Here is a 7,500-nt window from a genome sequence, read left to right as displayed (position 1 = left end):
AGAATATTATGCAGTAAATGACCATTGATTGAAAGATATGGTAAATGGAATATGTAATATATTTATTAGAATTTCAAAATTGACAACTCACTTAATATGTACAAGAGTTTGTATGAAATATTGATAGGTGCTATTCACTATTCACGGGAATGGATAACATCAAAATATATTAACATGAATTTTCATCTATAAAACATCAGAGATAATTCAATATTCTATTCATTCTTGGGCAGATAATCTAAATATTGTTTCGTAATTCATATATATCAATACAATAATGTCTGGATTCCTTATCGACCTCGGATCAGAGCCCCAAGGCGGAACCACTCAAAGTCAATAGCTTCTGACCGGCCCAGATTCGAACCCAGGTTCAGGTTCAGGTTCTGGGGTGAGGCATAGCCTTTACAACGGCGCCTCTGTGTCTTTTAGTTTTGTGTGTTCCTTATTTTCACTAGTTTTTCTCTTTTCATCCACATTTGTTGTAGTATACTTTTCTTATTTTCAATATTCTCTTCACAAAAAAGGAATTTTCCAACTGTTTGTGCACTATCTTCTTTGTATGGTTGTTGAAGCTCAATTGTTTTTATTCTTATATCACTAAACTGTGGACAATATAATATAAAGTGGTTAGCATTTTCTTCTACATCACAGAATACACAGTTTATATTTCCATCTTGGTGTCTGTTTCTTATATTCAAGCCCAATGAGTTTGTCCTTGCTCTAAATAATAAAATTGACGAAAATGTATTGTCATACACTTCCTCCTCCTTGATTTCACTTTTCCAGTTTTTATACAGAATTAAACTCTCCTTACACTCCATTTCACTCTTCCATTTGCTTGTGTCCCATTCTCTTGTTCTCTTCTTTATGTCCTCTTTCGTACATCTCTTGACTTCTCTCATCGCCATCCCACATTCTTCAGCATACTTCTTCACATGCATCCACCACTTCCTCTCTTTTTCTTCCATATCATTGACTATTGCTGTAAGTAGGTCCTTTTCTCCCTTAAAAATGCTATTAAGGTACCTCAGCTTACCATCCATTACCCTTGTTTTCATAGCTGATGCTCCTACATCCCCTCTCAAGGCTACAATTGCTGTATTCCTTACACCCCCTAACATCCTTCTATACACTCCATTCTCTATTCTCTGCAACTTTTCTATTTCCGTTTCTGTTAAGTTAATCACATTTGTTCCATATAATATAGAGGGTAGTGCTACACTTTTCCAGTATGTTTTTCCTATCAGTATCTTATTACAGCTTTTTTCTATGATCGAATAAGTAAGATTGGCTAGCTTTTGCGCCTTAACTATCATTTCACTTTTCTGTGTTTTGAACATATTCCTACCATCATCTACCTTGATACCTAGGTATTTAATATTGCTTACTACTCTTATTCCCTCTATATTATCTGGTTTCTCCTTCATATTATATATAAGTACGCTACTTTTGTCTCTATTTATGTCTAAACCACACTGCTTTCCTATATTTATCACTTTCCTTATGTTTAATTCAGCATCCTCTATATTCTCAGCAAGCACTAGGACATCATCAGCAAAAAATAATACTACTAGCTTTATAATATCATTTTTAAAACCATTACCTTCCCTTTCTACTTGTTTTATAATCTGATAAGTAATTAATTTGAATAATGTTGTAGAGGCAGTACAGCCTTGCTTTATTCCACTACTTACGCTCAATTTTTGTTCTACTCTTTCCCCTATGTCTAATGTAGTCGAGTCTCCCACATACACTTCAGCTATAGAGTTAATTATACTAGTATGTACTTTGTATTGCTTTAATGTTTCTATCAGTGCTTCCCTTTTTATGGAATCGAAAGCTTTTTTGAAATCTAAAGAGGCCACTATGAGTTTTTTCTTATTTTTGAAAGTTTCTTCGACCATGTATTGTAAGATGAATATATTATCCTCAATCCTTCCTCCTTCTGTAAATCCCGCTTGACTATCCTCTATGGCATTATTACTTTTTAAATGCCTTTCTATTTCATCCTTGATAAAAGCCATGTATATTTTATATGATACATTTGTGAGAGCTATAGGTCTCAATTCCTTTGCTGTTGGCTTGTTTTTCTTTTTTAACATTTTTGTTCTGGATTCTTTCCAGCTTTTGGGTTTTTCTTTGCTGGCTAGTTCCTCTTTGTAGCAGTTCACTAGTGTATTCTTGCATATATCACTCATCATCATTGCTTTGTAGTAGTCTGGCTTTAGTCCATCTGGCCCTGCTGCTTTACCTTTCTTTAGACGTTTTAAGCATTTTTCTAATTTACCTTTACTCATTTCAGCGGCGGGCATGGGTCCAAGAAACTTTTATTACATTGACGATACCATTTAGCCACTCAGAAGCTATTATCTTTGAGTGGTTCCGCCTTGGGGAGCTGATCCTGAGGTTGATAAGAGAATGTAGACATTAATGTATTAATATCTATGGCTTATTTCAATATGAAAAAAACACGTCATAATGAGCAAAATTTATCATTGTTTCGTGAGTATCTGGATTTTTCTCACAATAAATATTATTATTTCGAAAAAAAAATCATTTATAAGATGTTTATCTAAATATAAAACTTGTTTTCAAGATTTTTCAAAATACAAGTTGAAATAATAATCTGTATTTTATAGAGTAATAAGGTTTTAGAAATCCTTCGAATGTGATATCAAAAGAAATAAATAATTTTTTTTCTGCCGAAAGTAGAAATAGAAAATATTGAAAAATGATTATTAAGTAGGCCTATCAAAGTATCATCCAGGAACTAATTATACTAGTTATGGCAATATTAAATAGATTTATCTTTTATCTTTTTCGAACAATAGACTTGTAATAAACACTGAAACTTACTCTGTTGTTTATCATGAACCTCAATGAATGATCAAAGCTGTGAGATCTATATTCCAATGAAATTCATGAAATGTTTGTTGTATTCAAGGTCTATATTCCAATTAAATTCATGAAATGTTTATATTAATCAAGATCTATATTCCAATTGAATTCATGAAACGTTTGTTTTATTCAAGATCTATATTCCAGTTGGATTCATGAAACGTTTGTTTTATTCAAGATTTATATTCCAGTTAAATTCATGAAACGTTTGTTTTAGTCATGATTATATTCCAATTAAATTCATGAAACGTTTGTTTTATTCAGTATGTTGATAGAACATCATTCATATATACATGTCTATATTTTCTTACACTGTACAAATTTCCACTATTTTCACTTTCAAGTTTAAAAATACAACAATATCAGCACCACTCACTATCCTGAGAAACCTCTGTAAAGTCTAATTCAATAAATAATGACAAAAAAATCACGAGTTAACTCTTATCATTTGACGTGTTTATATGGAACCATTCATTAACCGTAATTAATACCCATTACAATTGTAATGTTGACATCGTATAAAAAACATTACTGTATTTTCAACACGCCTTTTCATTTAAATACCAATGTATTTATTTATTTATTTCGAAAACGAACCTCACCAGTGAAAAAAGAAGATTGTATTTAAAAAAAAGAGAACCATTACGGAAAGCGATCGCTATAAACTATTTCGTTGACAAGTCTTATACATTTGTAGGTCAGGAATGGAGGTCGTCCAGGCTGGCGAATTTATAGCGACACGGCCACCGGGCGTCTATGTCGTGTATTGGGATGATCTCCTCCGAGGGCTTGGCCGATGCCAGTTCGTCTCGGACCTGGTTGGGGGAAGATGAGGGAAGCGTTAGGTAAAGGAATAGAGAGATGAATTATATCAATTATATGCAATGTTTTTTATTGTACATTTCTTTATTCCCTTGGGCGTATAACATCCTGTTTTTCCAACTAGGGTTGTAGCTTAGCTAGTAATATATTATTATTATTATTATTATTATTATTATTATTATTATTATTGATATGATTATTATTATTATTATTATTATTATCATAATAATAATAATATTAATGATAATAATAATAATAATGATAATAATAATAATAATAATAATAATAATAAAATAGTTTATTTATTTCCTTATAACCTTTCCTCACTGGGCTATTTTTCCCTGTTGGACCCCTTGGGCATATAGCATACCTCTTTTCCAACTAGGGTTGTAGATTAGCTAGTAATAATAATGATAATAATAATAATCTATACATTTTTGTTGATAGAATATCAATTAAATAGAACATAAACCTTTCTGATTTATTTAAAATCTCAGCTGGATTAAAGGGTTATATGAATCATTTATAGGATGATTACATCTCATATACAACTCAAATTGGCTGTATAAATTTATACAGCATAAATATTCAAATTTCAAAGGTCTACAGGAGACCTAATAAAGGGTTTAAAGGTATGAAAGGTCACTTGTGAAAGGCAGGGGCAAGGGACAAAGACAATGTTCTAGAAACAGGACAATGCCATATATACATATGATCAGCGCTCAAACCAAGGAGAGCCAGGCAATGGCTATTGAAGACTCAGCAGGTAGACCTTATAGGCTCCCAAAATACTACATTTTTAGCTCACAAGGATGGTGAGCTTGCAAACAATAGGAGAAACTATTGAAGTTGAGTGGGTCTCGAACCCCAGTCAAATTAAACAGCTCACAGAGACGAGAGATCGTATACTTTGGCGTAAGGTTTATTCAGTTCTTTTTAGGAATTTTTGTTCTATTTATGGTATTTAAATAGTCTTTTAATATACAAAAAAAAAAAATAAAATAAACATGGATTGTCTCTCGGTATCAATAAATAGTAAATATTTATGCAAATTTTACATACCGAAATAGAAACATTAGATGTTGCTGAAGATTTTGACTTTAATCATTATACATATATATATATATATATATATATATATATATATATATATATATATATATATATATATATATATATATGACATTTTCTATTACTCTTCTACTAACTTTTTTTACCCCCGTGTCCTCTGCACACAAGTATTCAATGAAGATTTCCAGTAGTAAAGATAATACTACTAAAGATAATGTTAAAAATAATAAAAACAATAAGAGCACGAGACTGACATGCATTTGGCATGGACTCCAAAAGCAATTCCATCAGCATTCTTCTCATTCCTCACCTGCTCGGCCCTTTTGAAGACTCGTAGGAAATTTAGACCCGCTAACTTTTTGAGATCTTGCAAAGACCATGACGGGTCTTCCAAGAGCGTCGCGAATAATTCAGGATATTTGGAGACGTCCTGTAAGCCGTCTGGTGTCCTGCAAAAGGATATTGGATTAAAAAGATATCTTCAAAGGGGGAGAGAGAGAGAGAGAGAGAGAGAGAGAGAGAGAGAGAGAGAGAGAGAGAGAGAGAGAGAGAGAGAGAGAGAGAGAGAGAGAGAGAGAGAGAGAAGAATCCTTTACAAATACTTTAAATCATTACATTAATACAAGACTGAAGAATAGGTTTTGCAGAGAGAGAGAGAGAGAGAGAGAGAGAGAGAGAGAGAGAGAGAGAGAGAGAGAGAGAGAGAGAGAGAGGGAAGAATACTTTACAAATACTTTAAATCATTACATTAATACAAGACTGAAGAATAGGTTTTGCAGAGAGAGAGAGAGAGAGAGAGAGAGAGAGAGAGAGAGAGAGAGAGAGAGAGAGAGAGGGAGAGAGGAATAATTGTTACTTAGATTTCGGGTATGCTAGTTACTAAATTTTATGACAATTACTTTAAACCATTGCATTAATGCAAAAATAAAGAATAGATTTTGCAATTTAAAATGTTTACATTAATAGGGGGTAACTCCAGAATTAAATATGCGATGATAGTCATTGTTAAATCCACGCTTAATAGGGGGTAACTCCAGAATTAAATATGCGATGATAGTCATTGTTAAATCCACGCTTATATGCAAAATCGTGGCTGGCCCTAATGAGCAGAAAACTTTTGCAACATCAGCTGCATCATTCACTTATACAGTCGGTTTATCTGCAATGCATCAAACCATTGTTCTCTAGTCTTGGGTAGTGTCATCGACTCTATACTATGGTCTTCAACTGTTTTGGGTTAGAGTTCTCTTGCTTGAGGGTACACTAGGGTACATTATTCTATCTAATTTCTCTTCTTCTTGTTTTGTTAAGGTGTTCATAGTTTATGTAGGAAATATTTATTTTAATGTTACTGTTCTTAAAATATTTTATTTTTCCTTGTTCCCTCTCCTCACTGGGTTATTTTCCCTGTTGGGGGGGGGGCCCTGGGCTTATAGCATCCAGCTTTTCCAACTAGGGTTGTTGCTTGGCAAGTAATAATAATAATAATAATAATAATAATAATAATAATAATAATAATAATAATAATCTTGTTCTATTAAAATCCAACTTGCATGCATTCTCGCACTTCCAAAACATTACGCCTCATCCTTTTCAAAATAATTTCTTTCGATATATCTTGAGTTTCCTAACTATACCATATCAAAAAACCTGTGTGCCTTCCTTTAAACTCTTCTACGTGCCTCCACACCTTTTATTCCTTCAATAAAGTTTGCGTCTCATAAACTATGCACGCCATTATGCTCAACTTTTCAGTTTAATTGATTTCATTCTCATTTTACATCTAAAACTTTGCTTTTATAATGGAAAGTTGGTTTAACAATGCTTCCGAGAATTCATACTGGGGATTTCATAGACACTTCAAGTCTTGCTGAGTCTGCAACTTTCCTTGACGCACCAATTTTTTCGCAATTCTTTCCCCGAATTTTATCTATACTCGGATTCCTATATGTATCAACTACTTTTGCTCTTCTAAAATAAAAGAAAAAATGTGTATGTTTTTATCTTTCTGGTTTTTATTTATAATTAAAAGATTACTCTTGCTATAAAAAATAAAGAAATGCTTTTCAAATTTATTTTTAGTTTTTATTTACAGTTTAAACTTTATTCTTGCCCTAAAATATTAAAAAGTACCCTTTTTTCTTCTTACCTAGCTTTTATTTACTTAAAATCTTGCTCTTGATTACAATTACTCTCGTTTTCCCTTTTCAAGTACCTTCAAACTTACACTTAAAACTTTATTCTTGCCCTAAAAAATTAAGACGTACATTTTTTTTTAATTGTTCAAGCTTTCATTTAATTAAAATCTTACACTTGCTAACAATTGCTCTCAACGTTTTCCTTTTTCAAGCACCTTCAAACTTTTTCACTAGTTCCATAGCTTTTCCTTACTTTCCACAATCAGTACTGATTCACTTTAGAATCTGTTATTCTATACTCCATTCCTTTCTTATTTCCTAATCCCACTGCATAACACCTAATTGCAATATCCTTCCCGTGGTTTGTAATATTACACCAATAGGAATACTAAACTTATTCCATACCTGTCGCAGATTCACAAAGACAAGAGATTCCTCCTTTATATATTTCTCTTTAATTATAAAGAACGTGTGATGGCTCTTATATATGTTACTGTTATACAATAAACCATCAGTGCACTATATCTTTTCTATCGAATTCATAATGAGTTATCATTCGGGACATGTAGCT

At 32.3% G+C, this 7,500-nt stretch overlaps 1 pseudogene; it reads right to left on the bottom strand.

Annotated features, from left to right (window-relative positions):
• Positions 1 to 3,127: 3,127 nt before the first annotated feature.
• Positions 3,128 to 7,500, bottom strand: part of LOC137658052 (dipeptidase 1-like) — an 87,591-nt pseudogene continuing 83,218 nt past the window's right edge.

The sequence above is a fragment of the Palaemon carinicauda genome, chromosome 18, assembly GCF_036898095.1.
Source record: "Palaemon carinicauda isolate YSFRI2023 chromosome 18, ASM3689809v2, whole genome shotgun sequence".
Lineage (NCBI taxonomy): Eukaryota > Metazoa > Arthropoda > Malacostraca > Decapoda > Palaemonidae > Palaemon > Palaemon carinicauda.
Note: the sequence above shows the minus strand (reverse complement) of the source record. Positions and strands in the feature narration are given on the sequence as shown.